The sequence below is a fragment of the Macaca fascicularis genome, chromosome 4 (genome assembly GCF_037993035.2).
Source record: "Macaca fascicularis isolate 582-1 chromosome 4, T2T-MFA8v1.1".
In the NCBI taxonomy this organism is placed as follows: Eukaryota; Metazoa; Chordata; class Mammalia; order Primates; family Cercopithecidae; genus Macaca; species Macaca fascicularis.
The window spans coordinates 88,274,981-88,293,403 of record NC_088378.1 but is presented as its reverse complement, the minus strand read 5'-3'; the positions used below and the strand labels follow the sequence as shown (position 1 = coordinate 88,293,403).

The 18,423-nt window shown below is 36.3% G+C and overlaps 1 protein-coding gene across 3 annotated transcripts in view; it reads left to right on the top strand.

The window, feature by feature from the left end:
- Positions 1–18,423, top strand: part of HTR1E (5-hydroxytryptamine receptor 1E) — an 89,016-nt gene that overhangs the window by 65,235 nt on the left and 5,358 nt on the right. Inside the window, exon 2 of one of the 3 annotated variants that reach the window (XM_005552414.5) lies at positions 15,199–15,305. The exons of the other annotated variants lie outside the window; for them this stretch is intronic. The gene's annotated coding sequence lies outside the window, so the exon portion shown is untranslated. The remainder of the gene's footprint in view (positions 1–15,198; positions 15,306–18,423) is intronic. 3 annotated transcript variants of the gene reach the window in all.

Below are 18,423 nucleotides of genomic sequence, written 5' to 3'. Positions count from 1 at the left end.
ACAAATTACTGATATCAGTAATGAATCAGGGAATATCATTACAGGCCTGCAGATATGAAAGAGATAAGAGAATACTAAGTACAATTCTATACATGTAAATATAACAACTTAGAAGAAATTGATCAATAGCCCAAAAAGCACGAACTACTACAATTCACCCATAGGAAAAAGTTTAAATAGGCCTATGACTACTAAGAAAATAATATTAATAATCTTAAAACTCCTGAAAAAGTAATATCCAGGCCCAGATTGTTTCACTAGAGAATTCTATCAAAAGATTAAAGAATTAACACCAATTACACAATCTCTTGCAGAAAATAGAAAAGGAACACTCTCCAACTCATTTTTTGAAGCCAGTATACCAAGCAACGATAGTTAAAAAAAAAAAAATCCTCCATGAGTATAGACATACAAGTCCTTAACAAAATACTATCAAAAGAATTCAGCAATATATAAAAAGAATTATACAGCACAAACAAGTGAGATTTATTCTAGAAATGCAAGGCTGTATAATCCACCAGATTAACAAGCTATAGAAGAAAAATCACATGATCATATCAATCAACACAGAAAAATTATTTGACAATTTTTAACATTCATTCATTACAAAAAAGATTCTCATAAAAGTAGTAGTAGAGGAATACTTCCTTAACTTGATAAAGAACATTTACATGAAACCTAAAGCTAACATGATTCTTAATAGAGAATAACTAAATGCTTTCTCTCTAAGATAGGGAATAAGATAAAAATGTCTGCCCTTACTACTGATATTCAACATAGTACTGGTAGATCTAACCCCTAAAATAAGACGAGAATAAAAAAGAAAAGACATACATATGAGAAAGAAGAAATAAAAATGTTCTTATGTCAAATGACATAATCATTGATGAAGAAAATTTCAAATAATCTACAAAAAAACTCATAACTAATAAGTTAGTTCAGCAAGGTAGCATAATATAAAATCTATACACAAAATAAAAAATATTTTTATATCCTAAAAATATACATGTGAAAACTGAAATTTCAAACACAATGCCATTTACAATTATTCCAAAATAAAATAAAATGGTTAGGTATAAATCTAACATAACATATGCAGGACTTGTATGCTGAAAATTACAAAATGCTAATGAAATAAATCAAAAAAGGCTTGGACAAAGAGAAAATAAGTTAAAAGATAGTAGACTTAAACCGAAGCATACCAATAATTACACTAAGTGTAAATAATGTAAACATCCCAACTAACAAGCAAAGAATGTCAGACTCGATAAAAATGCGAGATTCAATTACAGGCTAGCTATAAGAAACCTGCTTAATACAAAGACATAGATAGGTTAAAAATAAAAGGATTAAAAAAAGATATGTCATGCAAACATTAATCAAAAGAAAGCTGGAATAGCTATATTAATATTATACAAAGTAAACATCGGAACAGAGAATATTATCAGGGATAAATGGAGATTTACATAATGTTATAAGAATTATTCATAAAAAGTAAGAATCCTAAATGTGTATATATCTAATGACAGAACTTCAAAATACATGATTCAAAAATTGACAGAACTAAAGGGAGAAATTGACATACCCACAATTATAGTTAGAGATTTTAACACAATTTCCTCAAGAATTGACAGAACAAGCTGACAAAACACTGATAGAGGTATATAAGATCTGAACAAAAGTATCAAGTAAATTAGCTTATAGAACATTATGTGGAACAATCACAGAATACACATTATTTTGAAACATAAGTATAATATCACCAAGATAGACTACAAGCTGAGCCATAAAATGTCTCAATAAACTTCAATACATTAAAATCATACAGAATATATTCTATGAGCCTGAGTACAATAGAACTAAAAATATGTTTTGAAAGAATCTATAAAATCCCTAAAAATTTTAAGTTAATAAATGCCTTCCTAAATATTGTGTAAGTCAAATAAGAAATCATGAAATTAGAAAATAGTTCTGACTAACAATGAAAATACAACATACTGAAATTTGTAGGATACAGCTAAAATAATGCTTAGAGCAAATGGATAATTCTAGGTGCTTATATTGTTACTGACAAAATGTTGTAAACTAATTATCTTAGCTTTTTCATTAAGAGACCAGGAAAAGGATGATGAATTAAAGTAAAGTAAGTAAAAGGAAGGAAATAATAAATATAAAGACTGAAAGGAATAAAATAATAGATAATAATAGAGGAAATTAAGTCATTCAAAAGCTGGTTCTTTAAAAAGATCAATAAAATTGAAAAATTATTACTTAGACTGATCAAGAAAAAAGAAAAAACAACTGAAATTACCAAGATTAAGAATGAAAGAAGAAATATTACTATAGATGTTATAAGCTAAAAGAATATGAAAGGAATATTGTTTTGGGTTTTTTTGGGGGGGGGTTGTTTTTGTTTTTGTTTGTTTGTTTGTTTTGAGACAGAGTCTCACCCTGTCGCCCAGGCTGGAATGCAGTGGCGTGATCTCAGCTCACTACAACCTCTGCCTCCTGGGTTCAAATGATTCTCGTGCCTCAGCCTCCCGAGTAGCTGGGACTACAGGCACAGGCAACGACGTCAGGCTAATTTTTTTATTTTTAAGTAGAAACCGGGATTCGCCATGTTAGCCAGACTAGCCTCCAATTCCTGGCTTCAAGTGATCTGCCCACCTCATCCTCCCAAAGTGCTGGTATTATAGGCATGAGCCACTGTGCCAGGCCAGTTTTGGGGTTTTTTGTTTTGTTTTTCAAAAATAGGTTTTAAGATATACCAAATAAACTATACAGTTACCCTCTAACAATACAAAAAATTTAAAAATTAGGTTAAAGTATATAGAAAAAGTCAAATATGACAATACACCTGAATAATTTATAAAATAAGCCTTTCAATCCTAAATAAAATGGGGAGACCTCATTGAGGGCTAACATACATAAAATGAGGACTAATAGCAAGGAACAATCCTAAACATTTTCCCATGTGACTAAGCCACAAAAAGCACCTTAGAAAAAACTATTAGAGTAATTTTTTCCTACTCAATTACCACCATCTTTTCCTTTTCACCTTTTTCCTGATTTTCTCTACCAATGGTTTTTCTTTGGTTTGATCAGTTGAACCCAAAAGGTTTGGGACCTAAAATGAGTATCAACTCTTATTGGAATAGCACTTGGGAAATGCAATCCTAGAAAAGGCAAATTTTTACCCGAGGTAGCTTGAGAAAGTTCAGCATCCATCCTCAATGTGACAGCATCTCCCATGTTAATCACTAGGTTAACAGCCGCACTTAGCTAGATTACATGACCCTGCATAATACTGGAATGCTCTCTGGTGAGGTGCTGCTATTTATGCAAACACCTGCCATTAAGCTTTCCATAAATACAAAGCATCATTTTAAACCATTTCAGTAGAATAAATTTTAAAAATATATCATTTCTACTGGCCTACCTTGCTTCTTGAGCTGGGTTGGGGTGCTGTTCATGACACAGAAGACACAACAGCTAATTTGTGGCTATTTCAAGCTCTTTAAACTTCAGCACTTCCCACTCATCAAGCCTCAGCACTTTTTTGCAGCAATAATGGTATTTTCCATTAGCATTCCCATTGTCATGGGACCAACAACCCCAGGAACTGGAGTGATGTAACTGGCTTTTTTCCTGACTCCTTAAAATTCCACATCTCCAACCAACTTGGGTTTGCCAGTTATGGGATCTTGACCTCTATTTATTCCCATATCAATGACTGCTGAAAAGGGGGTCAATTAAGCAAAAAGATAAAACAATTGTAATATAAAATTATTTTTACAAAGAACTACCAGAAAACAACCAGTAACTGGCTTTTTTCCTGACTCCTTAAAATTCCACATCTCCAACCAACTTGGGTTTGCCAGTTATGGGATCTTGACCTCTATTTATTCCCATATCAATGACTGCTGAAAAGGGGGTCAATTAAGCAAAAAGATAAAACAATTGTAATATAAAATTATTTTTACAAAGAACTTCCAAAACCTAGAGAGAGATATCAATATTCAAGTACAAGAAGACGATTAAACACCAAGCAGATTTAACCCAAATAAGACCACCTCAAAGCATTTAATAATCAAACTCCCAAAGGATAAAGATTTTAAAAAGGATTCTAAAAGTAGAAAGAGAAAAGAAACAACAGACAATAGAGCTCCAATTATCTCCAGCAGCAGACTTTTCAGTGGAAACTTTACAGGCCAGGAGAGAGTGGCATGACATATGTAACATGCTTGAAGGAAAACAACTTTTATCCTAAAAGAGTATATCATGCAAAAATATCCTTCAAACATGAAATAGAAATAAAGACTTTCTCAGACAAACAATAGCTGAGAGATTTCATCAACACCAGACCTGTCCTACAAGAAATATAAAGGAAGTTCTTCAATCTGAAAGGGGGACATTAATGAGCAATAATAAATCATCTGAATGTACAAAACTCACTGGAAATAGTAAGTACACAAACAAACACAATATTATAACACTATAATTGTGGTGTGTAAACTATTCATATCTTGAGTAGAAAGATTAAGAGATAAATCTATCAAAAATAATAACTTTCCAAGACAGTATAATAAGCTGTAAATAGAAACAACAAAAAGTTTAAAAGTGGGGGATAAAGTTTACATGTAGCATTTTTATTAGTTTTCTCTTTGCTTGTTAGCTTATTATTTAGGAAATTAGTATTAAGTTGTCATCAGTTTAAAGTAATGGGCTATAAGGGATTATTTGCCAGCCTCATGGTAACCATAAATCAAAAAAATATATAACAAAAACACAAACAAGAAAACACATAAAATTAAAACATACCACCAGAGGAAATCACATTTGCCAAAAGGAAGACAGAAAGAAAAGAAGGAAGGAAAAGAAGACCAGAAAACAACCAGAAACAAATCAAAAAATGGCAAGAGTAAGTCCTTACTTATGGATAATAACACTAAATGTAAATGGACTAAACTCTCTACTCAAAAGACCTAGAGTAGGTGAATGGATTTAAAAAACAAGACCCAACAATCTGGTGCCTACAAGAAACACACTTTGTTACTGAAACACCAGGACTTCTGTCTAGGTCCTGCAGCTTGCCACACAAAAAGCCAGTCACTTAGACTATGAGTATTGCCAAGGAAGAAGATTTTAACTAGGTGCTGCAGCCAAAGAGATGGGAGCTCAGTCTCAAATCCATATCTCTGACTGACTAAAACTAGGGGTTTATATAGCAGGGAAGAAATGTAACAATGTGTAAGAAAGCAGGAACTAGACAGCAGCAAGGAAGCAATCGTGACAAATGAAGCATCTGGCCTCTCATTGTCTGGATGTAGTGATCTGGTGAGTTTCAGTTCTTTAATACTTTTTGTGAGAGGCCTGAAGGTCATTTCCTGAGGAAGGAACTCAGATAAAAAACAAATACAAGTTTCAAGCTTTAAGACCAGAAGGATCAATTTTTACGTTTATCAAAAAAGAACTATCTATGAGACTATTGGGTCAGAGACTATTGGGTCGGAGACTAAGAAGGAAACTGAGGGCCAGGCACAGTGGCTCAAGCCTGTAATTCCAGCACTTTAGGAGGCCAGGGCTGGCGGATCACCCGAGGTCAGGAGTTCGAGACCAGACTGGCCAACATGGCAAAACTCCATCTCTACTTAAAAATAAAAAAATTAGCCAGGCATGGTGGCACACACCTGTAGCCCCAGCTACTTGGGAGGCTGAGGCAGGAGAATTGCTTGAACCTGGGATGCAGGATTTGCAGTGCACCAAGATTGCACCATTGCACTCCAGCCTGGGGAATAGAGTGAGACTCCATCTCAATAAAAAACAAAAAAAAAAAGAAAAGAAAAGAAAAAGAAAAAAAGAAGGAAATCGAAAACTTTCTTGAAGCGAATGAAAATAGAAACACAACATATCAAGACCTATGGGATACAGCAAAAACTTACAGCAATAAGTGCTTACAAGAAAAAAGTAGAAAAACCTGAAATAAACAACCTAACAATGTATCTTATACAACTAGAAAAGCAAAAGCAAACCAATTTCAAAATTATTATAAAAAAAGGAAGTAATAAAGATCAGAGCAGAAATAAGTTAAATTGAAACAAAAAATACAAAAAAATCAAAGAAATAAAAAGTTGTTTTTTAAAAACATAAACAAAATAGACAAACTATTAGTCAAACTAAGAAAAGGGAGAGAAGATTCAAATAATATCAGAGATGAAACGAGGAGACATTGCAACTGATATCAGAGAAATTCAAAAGATCATTAGAGGCTACTGTGTGCAACTATATGTCAATAAACTGGAAAACCTAGAAGAAATAGATAAATCCCCGGCCACATACAACCTACCAAGATTGAACCAAGCATAAATCCAAAATTTGATCAGACTAACAACAAGTAATGAGATCAAAGCTGTAATAAAAAGTTCTCCCAGCAAAGGAAAATCCAGGACGTGATGGCTTCGCTGCTCAATTTTACCAAACACTGAAAGAAGAACTAATACCAATTCTAGTCAAACTATACCAAAATATAGAGGAGGAGGAAATACTTCCAAATGTATTCTATGAAGCCAGTATTACCTTAATATGAAAACCAGACAAAGATATCAAAAAAAGAAGACTACAGACCAATATCCCTAATGAACGTTGATGGAAAAATCCTCAACAAACTACCAGCAAGCCACATTCAAGAACACAATAAAGATCACTCATTATGACTAAGTGGGATTTATCCCTGGGATGCTAGAATGGCTCAACATATGCAAATCAATGAATGTGGTACATTGTGTCAACAGAATAAAGGACAAAAACCATATGGTCACTTCAGTTGATGCTGAAAAGCATTTGATAAAATTCAACATCCCTTCATGATTGATAAACCTCAAAAAAATGGGTATAGAGGTACATACCTCAACACAATAAAAGCCACATGACAGACCCACAGCTAGTATCATAATGAATAGGGAAAAACTGAAAGCCTTTCCTCTATGATCTGGAACCCAACAAGGATGCCCACTTTCACTACTGTTATTCAGTATAGTACTGGAAGTCCTAGCTAGAGCAAGCAGATGAAAGAAAGAAAGGGCACTCAAATTAGAAAAGAAGTCAAATTATCCTTGTTTATGGATAATATGATCTTACGTTTGGAATAACCTGAAGACTCCACCAAAAAAAACTATTAGAACTGATAAACAAATACAGTCAAGTCAAGGATACAAAATCAACATATAAAGATCAGTAGCATTTCTATATGCCATCAGTGAACAATCAGAAAAAGAAATTAAGAAAGTAATTATATTAACAACTGCTACAAATAAAATAAAATACCTAGGAATAAACTTAACCAAAGAAATAAAAGATCTCTATAGTGAAAACTATAAAACATGATGCAAGACATTGAAGAGGATACAAAAAAGTGAAAAGATATTCCATGTTTATGGATTGGAAGAATCAATATTGTTAAAATGTCCATGCTACCCAAAGCAATCTACAGCTATAAGGCAATCCCTATCAAAATACCAATGACATTCTGCACAGAAATGGAAAAAAAAATCTTAAAATTTATATGGAACTACAAAAGACCTAGAGTAGTCAAAGCATTCTGAGCAATAAGAACAAAACTGGATGAGTAACATTACTTGACTTCAAGTTATACTACAGAACTATAGTAACCAAAACAGCATAGTACTGTCATAAAAACAGACACATAGACCAATGAAACAAAATAGAGAACCCAGAAATAAATCCGTACATCTACCATGAACTCATTTTTGACAAGGGTGCCAAGAACTTACATTGAAGAAAGAACAATCTCTTCAATAAATGCTGCTGGGAAAACTGGATATCCATATGCAGAAGAATGAAATAGACCCCTATGTATCACCATATACAAAAGTCAAATCAAAATGGATTAAAGACTTAAATCTAAGACCTCAAACTATGAAACTACGACAAGAAAACATTGGGGAAACTCTCCAAGACATTGGTCTGGACAAAGATTTCTTGAGAAATACTCCAAAAGCACAGGCAACCAAAAGTGAACAAATGGGACCATGTCACATTAAAAAGCTTCTTCACAGCAAAGGAAACAATAAAGTGAAGAGATAACCCACAGAATGGGTGAAAATATTTGCAAACTACCCATCTGACAAGGTAATGATAACCAGAATATATAAGGCGTTCCAACAACTCTATGGGGAAAAAATCTAATAATCTGATTTTAAAATAGGCAAAAGATTTGAATATACATTTCTCAAAAGAAGATATACAAATAGTGTATGAAAATGTCTTCAACATCACTGATCATCAGATAAGTGCAAATCAAAACTACAATGAGATATCATCTTACCCAAGTTAAAATGGCATTTATCCAAAAGATAGGCAATAACAACTGCTGGTGAAGAATTGGAGAAAACAGAATCCTTGTACACTGTTGGTGGGAATGTAAGTTACTACAACACTATGGAGAACAGTTCAGAGTTTCCTCAGTATGATTCAGCAATCCCTCTGCTAAGTATATACTCGAAGGAAAGAAAATCAATATATTGAAGAGACATCTGCACTCCCATGTTTATTGCAGCACAATTATAGCTAAGATTTGGAAGCAATCTAAGTGTTCATCAACAAATGAATGGATAAGGAAAATGTGGTACCAAAGAGATACCATCTCACACCAGTCAGAACAGTGATTATTAAAAAGTCAAGAAACAACAGATGCTGGCAAGGATGTGGAGAAATAGGAATGCTTTTACACTGTTAGTGGGAATGTAAATTACTTTAACATGTGGAATACAGTGTGGCAATTCCTCAGAGATCTAGAACCAGAAATACCATTTGACCCAGCAATCCCATTACTGGGTATATACCCAAAGGAATATAAATTATCCTATTATAAAGATACATGCATGTGTATGTTCACCGCAGCACTATTCACAACAGCAAAAACATGAAATCAACCCAAATCCCCATCAATGATACACTGGGTAAAGAAAATGTGGTACATGTAACCATGGAATACTCTGCAGCCATAAAAAGGGAATGAGATCATGTCCTTTGCAGGGACATGGATGGAGCTGGAAGCCATTATCCTCAGCAAATGAACCCAGGAACAGAAAACCAAATACCACATGCTCTCACTTATAAGTGGTAGCTGAACAATAGAACACGTGGACACAGGGAGGGTAACAACACACACTCAGGCCTGCGGGTGGGGGTGGAAGGAGGCAGGGAGAGCATTAGAAAAAATAGCTAATGCAAGTGGGGCTTAATAACTAGGTGATGGGTTGATAGGTGCAGCAAATCACCAGGGTACACGTTTACCTTTGTAACAAACCTGCACATCCTGCACATGTACCCTGGAACTTAAAATAAAAACAAAAATTAAAAAGAAAAGAAAATGTGATACATATGTACAATCAAGTAATGTTCAACCATAAAAAAGAATGAGGTCCTGTCATTTTCAACAACATGAATGGAACTGGAGATCATTATGTTAAGTGAAATAAACCAGGCACAGAAAGACAAACTTCACAGGGTTTCACTTACTTGTAGGAGCTAAAATTTAAAACAATGAATTCATGGGGATAGAGAGTAGAACGATGGTTACCAGAGGCTGGGAAGGGTACCAGAGGCAGGGGATGGAGAGAATGGGGATGGTTAATGGGTACAAAAATATAGTCAGATAGAAAAAAATAAGATCTTGCAGCTGATATCACAACAGGGTGACTATAGTCAACAATAATTTATTCTACATTTTAAAATTACTAGAAGAGTATAATTGGACTTTTTGTAACACAAAGAAAGAATAAATGCTGAGATATTAGATACCCCAGTTACCTTGATGTGATGATTACTTTTTGTATGCCTGCATCAAAATATCTCATGTACCCCCTAAATATATACACCTACTATATACCCACAAAAAATTTAAACATTTTTAAAAATTAAACTCTTCTGGCCGGGTGTGGTGGCTCACACCTGCTATCCCCTCACTGTAGGAGGCCGAGGTGGTGGATCGCTTGAGCTCAAGAGTTCAAAACCATCCTGGGCAACACAGTGAAATCCTGTCTCTACAATAAATACAAAAATTAACCAAAGTAGTGGCACATGTCTGTGGTCCCAACTGCTTGGGAGGCTGAGGCAGGAGGATAGCTTGACACCAGAAGGCAGAGGTTGCAGTGAGCCAAGATCATGCCACTACACTCCAGTCTGTGTGAAAGAGTGAGACTCTGTCTCAAAAAAAAAATTAAACTATTCTGCTTGTCAAAAGGCAACAAAAGGCAAACCACAGAATGGAAGAAATGTTCGCAAAACATTGTGACAACAAAAGACTTGTATCCAGAGTATATAAACATCTCCTAAAACTCTATGCACTGTTTTGAGTTTATAAAATGGTAATGTGTTCTTGTTTATGAATATAATAACCTTGTAATAATCACATGTCATATTCCAATCACAATTTAAATAAATAAAAAAAGAAAAAGAGAATAAAGAATCCCACACTGCAGGATCTCCTCTACCTCTTCCCACTGCTTCTACTGAAGATCTAATTGGGAAACAGATCATCCACCCTTCCTTTTCCCTGGAGAGGCAAAGAAAAGTATTTCCAAAGGCTGAGAAAGTAAATTTAACAAACAGAAAGATAAAATTACTAATGTGAGGGCAAGGTGCCATTCCTGAAATAATAAAAAAGAAGAAATTGGTACATATTGAAGACTTCTTTAAATGATTGGAAGTAATTTGGGCAAAATGAGAACAACCAAAGAAGAGATGAAAGAATATTTATGGTGAATTAACAGTTATTGAAAACCAATAGATTAGCTAAATTGGTGAAATTAAAAATGAACTGAGCATGCCACATACATCAATGTCCAAAAGCAGCCATTCTCTGTGGGGAAAGGTGAGTGTTGACTCTTCCTGGAGACAAGAGGTCCTTCATAATTAAGTTCACAGGCACTGATTTTAGAGTATGAAATGCAGCTTGCTGATTAACGCATGAAACAGAATTCCAGGCTGAATTATTATTTACATTTAAGAGCATCTTTTTAAACCTCTTAAATTAAAATAAATGTACAGTTTATTAAATTATTATAAGATAATCACCCCTGCAAACCACTACCCAGATCAAGAAATGTAACTTAGCTGAACACAGAAGCTATGTCTCAATCACAATCATGTTTCTCCCCTGTAAAAATAACCATCCTCCTTATGTTTAAGCTTCCTTGAAAGTTACATCACTCAAATACATATCCCTGATACTGATAGTTTTGGTTTGCTTGCTTTTATTTTTATGTGTCTTTTAAGTCCCTTTTAGTCTATATGCCACACTTCTCATCGCCTTCCTTGTCTGCAATTTATTTTTGAAGAAATTGGGTGATTTAACCCATGAATTTTTTTACAGTTTGGATTCCAATGATTGCCTAATCATAAGGTAGTGTTAGTTTCTTGATTCTCTGTGGTTTCTTTAAAGTAGTTATTGGTCTAAGATGCTTAAACTTTTAATACATTGACTTTAGACAGCTTCAATGCCATTTGCAATAGCTATTGTATGACCTCTGAATTTTTGGTAGGCAAGAGGCAGAGCAATTGCAACCCAGAACATCACGTGGAGCCAGGAAATGCTGCTAGGAGAGAGGGTGGCTACACTGACAGAATTGAGGGCAGTTTTCCCGGCTGGGTTTAGAGGCCATGTGCAAAACAGAAACCTTGTAGCAGGAGGGAATGGCTTATCAAAGGGAAGTGTTATCTGGAAGTGTCTAGGAAGGGACAGAAGTCAGGACTTATACAGGTTGGGAAAATACTGGGAACTAAATAGAGAAAGGCAAGTATACCCTGGGGTCCTTCAAAACAGTTCTGGAAAATATTCTCTAAATGATGATGATTGCATGCAAAGTAAATGAGTTGATCGGGAATGCTCCGGGTCCACAAGCATGTTAAACTTTTAATGGTTGAGATGTTATATAATATTTTCCGATAATTCAAAGTCTTAGCAAAACTTTGTGGTAAGGCTATTTGTCTCATATTTCAGATAACCCAAAAAATGCCAGGAAAGAGGAGTATGTCCACAAGCAATGTTACATGTATGGCTGGATGCTATTTTCTATTTTTTCTCTCCCTCAGTCAAGCATGTGGCCTGGTTTACGCTTCCTTACCTCACAGATATTTCAGAAAGCAGAAGTATCAGACAGTAATCCCTATTTATGTTCTCAAAGCCAAGCCCATAGGAGATCTATTAATAAAAGGTTTGTAAATAAGCAAAAAAGGAAAAGAGAGCTTTTAGAAGGTGGCTGAAAGGGTTAGGGAAAAAAAAAGTGGAAGGAAGAAAGGAATTTCTCCCATGGTCTACATACCTATCCCCTGAAAAATGGAGGAACAGAAAAGATCCTGGGAGTCTAAGACTCGGGCCAGAAGTTCTGAAAGTCCCTTGGAGAGTCTATAATATTTTTAAAAGGGATAAATGCATGGTGTGGCTAGGGACTTAGGGCCTAGGCATGGGGTTCCTGACACTGGGACATTTCCTAAGAATGTTAGGGAAGCAGTCTGGATCTGAAAGAACTGTAGGAGTAGGGGACAGTAAATATATTACCAGGGACTTTCTCTGTGCAAGTGACACCTGAAACCTCTCTCCCCAATCAAACCTCAATGCCTTGGCCCTGCATAATCCTCCAGAGACTTGGGGATGTGGTTGGGATTAGAGAAAGTCTCAAGCATGAGAAGTGAGAAGCTTAGAGGCAGCAATTAAGTTGACACATGTTCTCGCTTATAACTGGGAGCTAAATATTGAATAACACATGAACACAAAGAAGGGAGCAATAGACACCAAGGCCTACATGAGGGTAGAGGGTGAGTGGAGGGTGAGGATTGAAAAACGACCTTTTGTGTACTGTGCTTATTACCTAGGTGGTGAAATAATCTGTACACCAAACCCTGTGACACGCAGTTTACCCATGGAACAAATCTGCACTTGTACCCTCAAAACCTAAAGTAAAAGTTGGAAAGAAAAAAGAAAGAAAGAATGAAATTAAGTTGACTTATGTTTAATAGGCTTTTATTACACATCAGAGTTTGTGGGATGAAATTTGCCTCCATTACCCAATGCAGAAAACACTGAGGAAATTCATATAACAAATGACCTCTAACACTTACATAGCACTTACTATGTATTAAGCGTTGTTCTCAGTTTCTACGTGTATTAACACATTTGATCTTCACATTACCGTAATCTTAGAGAAAGATGTCATTACTCCTGATTTAAAGAGGAGGAAATTGAAGCAGGCTAAGGTTAAAGAACATGCTTAGGATTACACCGCAGCTGACAGGTGGCAGAGTCAGCATTCAGAGTCCATGTGGGTAGTCACCACTCCAAACTTCCTCTCCAAAACCGCTGACTCAGGCACACTTTTTAGTTTAAAGTAAATCAGGACTTATGAAGTGCATGTCAGTTTTCTATTGGAGGAACCAGATCCAAAATATAAAACCCTCTTTAAGAGAATTTTTAAGATGAGCAGGTGCCAGCTGACTCCTCCTTCTTGATAATGCTTAGGTGCTTTGGAAACTCTTCCCGGATGAGGAAGAGATTCTTGTCCCTCTTCAACTGCTGCAAAGGACAAACCCTTGAAGAATAGTATGACAAAGTCGGCCTTAACATCTATCATCCCTGTAACCTCCTCTCCCTAGTGCTCTGACCTTCACTGGGATGGTATAGCAGAGGCTCCAGAGTATCCCAGGAAATGAGGAGCAGCGTACACTAACCAGTTTGGTTTAGAGTAATTCTCTCTTATTTGTAATTTTTATGAAAAGCCATTTAAATATGGCCTTGGACTTCATGATATTTTTTATGTCACAATAAAGTGGAAATTTAAAGTTACAAATTCCCCAAAAAGGTCCTCCATCAACTCCTCACAGGACGTATCCATTTTTACCTCTGATTATTGCAGTTAACTTTCCATTCTGGTGGACTGATAAAAGTCTGGTATGTTGATATTAGTATTTGGCTTTGTTCTGCAGAATGTATTTTGAGTTGAGTGTTATTATAGTCCCTCCTCCCACACTATGTGAAAAGCTGAAGAGGCTTAACAGATTCCCAGGTGCTATTTAACCAGCTCTGTTCTACTTAGAAATCATACTATGGAGTTGGTAGTGGTTAAGGTAGCGGTTAGAAAAACACTAAGGAATTGGTAGTGGTTAGAAAACCACATGTTATTTTCCTGAGAAGTTAAAGAAACTCAACACAATTGAGGTTGAATCATTTCCTGAGTATGACTATTATCTTTGACGTCTTCACTGCCCCCACATGATCCCTAAAATTGCTCAAGGAACTCTACTTCTTTGATGCCTCCAGGCCCCATTGACCACTTTCATCAGCCTCCCCCACTACTGCTTTTCTTCTTCCTCTTTTACATTTCACTCACTCCAAAAATGCTCTCTGTCCCAATATAAAGGATACTGAGTGTAGTAGCAAAGAAAACTGTAAATAGCCTAGTTAAAAAAGACGATCTATCTCCAAAAAAAAAAAAAATTCACTCCACATTCTTCTCCATAGCTATTATTTCTCTACTCCCCATTTCAGCAAAGCACTTGAAATAACCTTTCTTATTTATTGTCTATCTTATCTTCTCCCATTCTTTCTTGAAACCCCCACCTTCAGCCTGACTGACAACATAGGGATACAAAATTTAACTCTTACTGTGAAAGGCTTAGGCACAAAATAAACCAGGAAGTCATGTTAAGAGCTAAGAAAGTAGCTCTCAACCTGTAATATTTTTACTAATTTAACTAGAAGTAGTCCAAAATGTGAATCAGGCATACATCCCACCCACTAGAAATGTATAGTCTGTTGGGGAGAATAAAAAAATAGTCACAAAATAAGGAAGAAAATGTCACCAGAGAGATGACAGTTAGGAGTTATGGGAGCTCAGATAAACTGAGCAGATTTAAAAGATCTATAAAGCTGAATTATTTCTGATGTTTTTAAACTGCATGCTTTCAAAATCACTACATTTCCTAATTACCTCTACTATAAATCGAAATTTCTAAAGTTTTCCTTATCAATGCTACTCTCTATACTCTCAATCTTACAACCAGAATGGAAAAGCCTTTTTATTGAGAACCATTCTACCCAATAAATCTCTAGAACCCAAGGAAAACATAACCAAGGATTAGTACATGCACAAAAAAAAAACACAACTTTTTTCATTCAATTAGAGAGAAAGAGGTCAACGTGAAGAAACTTTGACCATGCAACACAGGGAACAACGGAGAGAGGTCGGTCCAAGCAGCTAGTAGATGGCACCGCTGGAATCTGAACCCAGGTCTGTCTAATTCCAAAGCCCACAATCTTTCCATTTTACAGTCTATCTCAGATACAAATGCAAGTTTAAACTGTTTGTAAAAAGGAGGGAAAGGTACCAGCAGAGAAGAAAATATTCAGTCTACAAAAGAGAGGGGGTTGTTCATAGAACTAGCCCCATGGAAGAACTAGAGAAACACAAGAGTCATTGAATAGTAGGTATAGTCATAGAAATGCTGTGAGTGCATAATGGAAACAGGCTAAAAGATTGTCATTTAATTACAGAAAGATACAAACTGTCTTGAAAACAATTGACACATTTGTGGTCTTCAGTGAACTTCTTGTTTTCTTTTATTTTCTATATCTGAAGGCTAAATGTCACCTATCTCTCCCCCTTCTTGGTTTTTGCTCTATAAGCAGAAGAAATTAAAACTAGGGCTAGATCTCATCCACAGGCTGGAGGTTTTTATTCCTGCCACCTATCTCCAAACCACCCAAAGACTCCCTCCAACATTCACACCCTCTTACACATGTGCCTCACCTGCTCCTGCCTCCATTCCTTGCTGAAATCACTGTCTGTTAAATCTTATGCACATCAATCTATATCTCTTCTTAAAACTGCTAACATTTCCTTGAAGTCTTCCTGGACCAAATCCCGTGGAGTCAAATCATAGAATTTGATAAGCCTTCTATCCAGCAGTCATTAACTGTGAATATTTCCATGTAATTTTGATTGCTGTGCTCTCATGAATATACATTTGTATTTGATTTTATATTTCTATAAAAATGACACTAGCTCATTGACTGACCAGCTTAATCACAGCTATCTTGGAGAGAATGAGAGAGGAGAGGAGAGGAGAGCAGAGGAGAGGAGAGGAGAGGAGAGGAGAGGAGAGGAGAGGAGAGGAGAGGAGAGGAGAGGAGAAGAGAAGAGAAGAGAAGAGAAGAGAAGAGAAGAGAAGAGAAGAGAAGAGAAGAGAAGAGAAGAGAAGAGAAGAGGAGAGGAGAGGAGAGGAGAGGAGAGGAGAGGAGAGGAGAGGAGAGGAAGAAGGAGGAGGAGGAGGAGGGAAAGAGAGGAGAGGAGAGGAGAGGAGAAAGGAGGGGAGGGGACGGGAAAGAAGAGGAGATAGAGAGAAGAGCACGAAGAAGAAAGAAGAAGGGAGAAGGAGGAGAAGGAGAAGAAGAAGAAAAGAAGAGGAAGAAGAAGGAGGAGGAGAAGGAGGGAGAAGAAGAAGGGCAGGGGGCAGGAAAGAGGGAGGGAGGGAGGCAAGGAAGGAGGGAAGGAAGGAAGGAAGGAAGGAAGGAAGGAAGGAAGGAAGGAAGGAAGGAAGGAAGGAAGGAAGGAAGGAAGGAAGGAAGAGAGGGAGGGAGGGAAGGGAAGGGAAAGGAAGGGAAAGGAAGGGAAGGGAAAGGAAGGGAAGGGAAGGGAAGGGAAGGACAGCCACAAATGTCAAGTGAAACAAAATACTTTTTTTAATATAGACATCTTTAGTTTGGTGATGATGCTGTTTCACAGTTGATTTATTGTATTACTCAGAGAATAATTTTCCACAAATATCAATGTAATGTTATATGCTTTTCTCCAAAAAAAAATAGAACAGTATGATGCATAAAATGTTAGAAATAATTAGACAAAGTTGTGTAATCCCACTGTGACACTTACATACCTTTGGAGTTTAATATTTACTGTGAAAGTTTTGTTTTTGTTTTTGTTTTTGAGACAGTCTCACTTTGTCACCCAGCTAGAGTACAGTTGCACAATGTTGGCTCACTGAAACCTCCGTCTCCCAGGTTCAAGCGATTCTCATGCCTCAATCTCTCAAGTAGCTGGGACTACAAGTGTGTGCCACCACACACCTAGGTAATTTTTGTACTTTTAGTAAAGATGAGGTTTCGCCATGTTGGCCAGGCTAGTCTCAAACTCCTGACCTCAGGTGATCTGCCCACCTCAAACTCCCAAAGTGCTGGGATTACAGGTGTGAGCCACCACACCCAGCCTATTTACTGTGAAAGTTTAAAATCTAATTTGAAAGCTGCTTCTTATAAGCAATATAATTTTTTCTTTAATGTAATGATCCCAGAATTTTTAATGTTACATAATATGAATACATATTTCAAATGCAAAAAAAAAGCCTTTTTACATATGAACATGTATAAAAGAATAAATATAATAAGAAATTAATTGGGGTGGCAAAGTACATTTAAAATTTTGTGATGTTTTTGTCAAAAACGGTTTGAACAAATTTACAAGAAAAAAACAACCCCATCAAAAAGCAGGCAAAGGATATGAACAGACACTTCTCAAAAGAAAACATTTATGCAGCCAACAAACATATGAAAAAAAGTTCATCATCACTGTCATTAGAGAAATGTAAATCAAAACCACAATGAGATACCATCTCAGGCCAGTCAGAATGGCAATCATTAAAAAGTTATCATTCTGAGCAAACTATCGCAAGGACAGAAAAACCAAACACTGCATGTTCTCACTCATAGGTGGGAATTGAACAATGAGAACACTTGGACACAGGGCAGGGAACATCACACACTGGGGCCTGTCGTGGGGTGGGGGTATGGCGGAGGGATAGCATTTAGAGAAATACCTAACATAAATGACAAGTTAATGGGTGCAGCAAACCAACGCGGCACATGTACACATATGTAATACACCTGCACGTTGTGCACATGTACCCTAGAACTTAAAGTATAATTAAAAAAAAAAAAAAAAGTCAGGAAACAACAGACACTGGAGAGGATGTGGAGAAATAGGAATCCTTTCACACTGTTGGTGGGAATGTAAATTAGTTCAACCGTTGTGGAAGACAGTGTGGTGATTCCTCAGGTGATCTAGAACCGGAAATACCATTTGACCCAGCATTCCCATTACTGGGTATGTACCCAAAGGATTATAAGTCATTCTACTATAAACACACATGCACACATATGTTTACTCCAGCACTGTTTATAATAGCAAAGACTTGGAACCAACCCAAATGCCCATCAATGATAGACTGGATAAAGAAAATGTGGCACATATACACCATGGAATACTACACAGTCATAAAAAAGGATGAGTTCATGTCCTTTGCAGGGACATGGATGAAGCTGGAAACCATCATTCTCAACAAACTAACACAGGA